Source organism: Acinonyx jubatus, chromosome A3, assembly GCF_027475565.1.
Source record: "Acinonyx jubatus isolate Ajub_Pintada_27869175 chromosome A3, VMU_Ajub_asm_v1.0, whole genome shotgun sequence".
NCBI lineage: Eukaryota > Metazoa > Chordata > Mammalia > Carnivora > Felidae > Acinonyx > Acinonyx jubatus.
In genome coordinates, this window is record NC_069388.1 from 61,702,361 (window position 1) to 61,707,679 (window position 5,319).

The 5,319-nt window shown below is 55.6% G+C and overlaps 1 long non-coding RNA gene across 1 annotated transcript; it reads left to right on the forward strand.

Moving 5' to 3' along the window:
- Positions 1-3,094: 3,094 nt before the first annotated feature.
- On the forward strand, positions 3,095-5,004 carry LOC106976959 (uncharacterized). Its single transcript, XR_001430585.3, has 2 exons — positions 3,095-3,677; positions 4,136-5,004. It is a non-coding gene; the product is annotated as an uncharacterized LOC106976959 (long non-coding RNA).
- Positions 5,005-5,319: the final 315 nt, after the last annotated feature.

Here is a 5,319-nt window from a genome sequence, read left to right on the forward strand (position 1 = left end):
CATGCCTGAGCTCCTGGGGGACCCGTTAGGGCCTTGCTTGTCCCTGAATAGCCAGCACCCAACACAGAATCAGGCTATGGAAATGCTGAGATAATGAGGCTGCGGAGGTGGGGAGGAAAGGTCTGGAGAGGAGGGGGGGAGGGTGGTCTGGGATCTGCCGTGCTGGGAGGATGTGTCTGGATGGTAAGGGCACTGATGAGGGGGTCCAGCCCAAGCTCAAGCAGGGGCCTAACCAGCCCCTCCCCTCCATTCCCCAGGGTCTGCCCTCATCTAATGACTCCCCAGATGGTCCATGGGGGGTGGGGGTACTGGTGGTCCTAATCAAGGGGTAGCTGCTGGGCTTGGAACCGACCATTTCTTTGGGTTTCTGCCCAGCTGCAGACCTTTCTCAGGAGGAGATTTCAGTGGATTTATGGCAGACAATGGGGAACCATTGGCCTAGGAAGCTCCCATCTCACACTGCTTCGCCACCCCCAGTCTGGGCTTCTTGGGCCATGGGTGCCTGTCTACCCTCAGATTGGGCACCGTGAGGGCAGGGGCGACAGCTTCCGTGGGGTCGCCTTAGGGAAAAGCAAAGTGTAGGGCTGGTGCTGCCCACAGGGAGCTTCTGGGGTGACTCGCCAGCAGGGGGCGCTGTGGATTCAGGCACAGGGCTCAGACTGCTGGAAGGGAGCAGGCAGAACTAGCTTCCCAAACTTGTTCTGTCCTGTTATATGCACCCCCCGCCACCACCAACACACACGCACACGCACGCACACACACACACACATACACACTCATCCAGGCTCGACTGCCTTGTACACAGCAGGGTCTCCAGCTCGTTACAACTTCCCAGATTAACCCCATTCTCCCTTCCTCCAGATGTGGAAGAAAAGAAGAAGAAGAAGAAGAAGAAGAAGAAGAAGAAGAAGGAATTATTGTGCCCATTTTGCAGATGAGGAGACTGAGTCGCATAGATGCAAAAAAGACCGAAGGGGATGGCACCAGGGCAGACTGGATAGAGTCTTGGCTTTGGAGCCAGAAGACCTGGGCTTACTAGCTGGCCAGTTCAGCAACGCACTCCCAGTATGGCTGGGGGCAAACTTCGGGGCCTTGTTGAGCACACCGCGGCAACTGCAATGTGTGAGGTGAGCACAGCAGCCACACTGACCCCAGGCTGAGAACAGTTCTGACATCGAGCATGGCCGCCCACGTGGACAGCAGTTGGAGGGGCAGAGAGGGGTAGTGGTATGGGGAGGAAGAGCTCCCCATGGGGGGGAAGGTATGGCAAAAGGGGACCAGGCAGCATTGCCCAAGACCTTGTCCAGGTGCAGAGAGCAGACAGCCAGAAAGGAGATGAACAGAGGGGTCTGAACAAGGGCAGAGGGGACGAAGGGCCTGAGCTGAAGGACAGCTCTAGGGAAGGGACAGGAGGGCTGAGGTGTCAGCACTGTTTCCTACGTCTTTGTAAGGGGTGGCAACACTGGAAACCGTGGGTGCCATTTGCTACCCTCCCGTGGTGTTCCAGGCTCTGTGCCAAGCACTTGACTGGCTCAATTACCCATCCTGAGAAGCAGGTAGAGGTATTAATGCATTTTGATAGACAAGGGAAGGAAAGCTCGGAGACAGATAACTTGTCCCGTGTCCCCAATGGGAAACGGGCAAAACTGAATGCCACCCACGTCTGCCTGGCACTATCCACTGCTCTCTTGGTAGAATCAGGGTCTGGGTGGCTATAGCCGTGGAGGCGCCACAAGGCAGGGCATGCTTAGCCCACAATGAGCAGAGGAGAGCGGGGCACCGAGGAAGGAGCAACGCGCACAGACGTAGCCAGTCTGAGAGGCCTCCTGGAGGAGGAGGACACTCTCCAGGCTGACAGAGAGGAGAAAGGCATTCTCAGCAGCCTGAGTAACCCTAATGAGCAGTTTCAGCCCAGCCGTTTCCAGCGTGTACATGGTCTGTCCCTGTCCCGCAGAGCTGGGCCATGAGGCTGGCAAGGCTGGCAGGAGCCTCCAGGCGGGGAGGGTTCCGTCAGCAGTCAGTCCCCTGGCAGCTGTGTGGAGCTTGGTCCAGGAGGTCTACTGGGTTCTACGGGCTGTTCTTAAGGAAAGAGATGGGTATCTCAACTCTTACAGAATGGGGGCAGGGGAGAGGGGAAGGATGAAAACTCAAGATACCGAAGTGTTAGAATCCACTAGATGAGATGGCTAATCAGATGTGATGGACAGAAGGTGGTGGTCAAGGATGACTCAGCCTCTGGCTTGCATGATGGGGAGTCTTACCATGAACTAAGATCTAGCAGCGGAAGAGGCCACTGCAAGGAAGACAAGTTCAGTCTGGGGTGAATGAGTTTGATGTGTGTGTGGGCTTTGTAAGTGGAGGTGAGCTTTGGGCTCAGGATTAAAGAGGGATAAGTGCTCAAACTACAGCCAGAATCAGGCTCTACTCTCCAACTAAGGAAAGCAGTCAGGGTTGACTACAATTTGAGCTTGGTTTGTGGCCTAGGAGGAAAGTACTACAGCAGAACACCCACCCGCTAGACTAAACTGAGGACCCTGCGTTCTCGAACTTGAAAAGGGATCCAGGGGTCTGAGCAGACCACAGGCTAAGTTCAACACTGGTGCCCATCATTCTCAAGGTGTACACCCACCCCACCCCCCGCCCGAGAGCACGAATAAGAACACAAGTCAGGGCTGAAAGGGGACCGAAAAGAGTCGAGAGTAGGAGTCACCTGATTTAACGTTCTTAAATCACCGAGGTGTGTCCTTTTCTCTGAAGCTCTACCTGACTCCCTGTTCCCTTCTCTGCAGGACCCCCGCCTCCTCACTGGCTAATGAACACCGCTCAGCACTTTCACAGTTATTATCTCATTGACTCCTGAGTGATTTCCTCCATCTGACAGGTGGGGAAACAGAGGCCCAAAGAGATTAGGGTGTGTGGGGCTGAGCCCAGGCTTGCTCCTCCAGGCCTCTCTCTAAGCTCACCCCCTTCTTACTTGGAACAGCATTCTACGACATTCCAGGATGCCGAGGCAGCCAGGGTTTGGGTGCAGAGTGGCAGGCTGACTGATGGCTTCTTTCTGGCCACAGGGTGAGTGGGGGAGAGCTAGCCCTGGCCCAGGTATGCTATCTGTTCTCAGGATCTGCTCGTTGGCTGCTGGGGGTAATAGGAATGACCTCAGTGGTGGGTTTTGAGGTTTTTTTGTTTGTTTTTTCTTTTTCCTTCTAAGAACAATTCATTTGGTCACATAATTAGTATAAAAGTGGCTGGTGTTGAGCAACCTCCCCCTCCCCCTTCCCTGGCCTCTGGCAGTGACATTTGAGGTGCTGTCTCCTGGGGCCAGAGAGGATGCTGCCTGGGCAGTTCAAAGGGTTGGCTCTGCTCCCTGCCCAGCCCCACCCACTTCCCCTCACTGCCTCCCTCACTTGCCAAGCTTGGCCAGCCTCCCATCGAGGACTGAGGTCCTGCCCCAGTGGCCTGAGTGGAGCCCCTTCTGCACCTCTCCACCTCACCCCTCTGCTGTCCAGCTCAGATGACAGGGAGGGGCCAGAGTAGGACGGTGTGGGAAGAGGACTGAACCCTTCCCTTCTCATCCCACCCGGCCACATGTGTGTGGCCACCCCTGCCACTGCTCTGCCGACTCCATGGCACCTTCCATGTGCCACTGACCACGGGGCAGCACTGAGAAGGGTGACAAGGTCAGGGGAGGCCAGAGAGAATGCTAGGCTGTGGCAGAGGAGGACAGGCCTAGGCTCCCAGGAGGCTGCTCAGGGGTGGGGGCAGGAGACCAGCAAGGAAGGAGCCGGGGCCTCTGAGGGAGCTGGGTCTTGGGCACAGTGGCTGGACAGAGAGGCGGGCAGAAGGCCAGCAGGCAGCCCAGTCTGGGCCTGGGAAATCCTGGGCCCATCACAGATAGGCCTGCAAGAGACAGAACTTGGAAGCAGATGCCTGAGGCAGCAGAGGGCTGGCCTTGGGGACCACGCCCCAAAGACACAGGCTCCAGATAGCATTTCCCGGGAAGTAAACCAAGACTTCTGTCCAGCAAAGCAAGAAACTAGGCCAAGCACCTTGGTGCTAATGGCCAAGTGACTGAGGGTCCCAATTTACTTGTCCTGGTAGCTTCTTGGCAAATGACCTCTACCGCCTTCTCTTCCAGGATATGCCAGCCTTCAAGCTTGCAGTGCCGAGAAGGGGAAGACCAGGCAACGGTGATGTCAACCAGGGAATTAAGCAAGCAGAGGAGCCGATAACATCACCCTGCAAGGCTCGCCGTGGGCAAGGTGACTCATCGAAGACGGGCCCCACAAGCACAGGGTGATTGTTGTTGTGCCCAGCCTGTAGGACTAAGGAGGAAGAAGGGGGCCGGGACGGGTTCCTCACCGAGTCCTCCGCTCGGTGGAGAGGTCTCAGAACACAGTGTCCTCCGCCTTCAGAGCTCCCTGCTGGCTCAGGAAACAGCCCTCCCTCCTGCTGTGGTGATAATCTCTGTCCGCAGCGTTTGGTGTGTGTTTGTGGGGTATGTCTGGGTGATTTCCCCACCCGCATCCCACAGGGGTGCTCCAGGTACTAGAGATTGCTAACAGCAGAACGCTCGCTCCCCCTGGTTGGACGACCGTCTGTGGAGACAATGCCACCGGATGGCAAACTGCTAACCGCGACCACGTGGCGTCCTCATGGTGGGTACAGCCTGTTCCTCCTGCTGCAGGCACCTGTCGAGCTGCCTCGACTCCTCGCTCCCTCACCCCCTCCGGTCTGCTGAAGGGGCCAAAACTGTTGTGTTCTTCCCATCCCCAGAGTCACCTTGTATTGTCGTCCAAGTTGAGAGCTGAACAACTGGAGGGGACACCATTTACTTTACAGTCTATGTGCCAGACCTCATGTCTGCACATGCTGGCCCTGCCCCTTCTCTTTCCTAAATTACTTCTCACTCCCCACCCCCACCTAGAATTAACTATTTGGTTTGCCCTTAGCAAGTTCATCTTTACACTAAACTATCTCCCCATAACGCATAAGACTCTTCCTTTATCATCTGACTTCATTCATTCTTTCATTCATTCCACACAAAAAATGTTGAATTTGTGCCAGGCACTGTTCTATCCAAGGAAACAAGGTAGATGCTCCCTGAGCTCATGGAGCTCACATTCTAATTGGGGTGGGGGTGGGGGGTAAAAAATAAATAATGTGATGCATAGAACTGCAAATGACAGTAGGTGCTGCAAAGAATAAAGCCAGGCTAAGAGGTGGAGGATGATAGGGCCCTCCTTCAGCTAGGACTGTCCAGACTTTTCTCTAAGGTGGTGGCCTCTAAGTGGAGACCTGAAGGCAGTGAAGGAAGAAGGC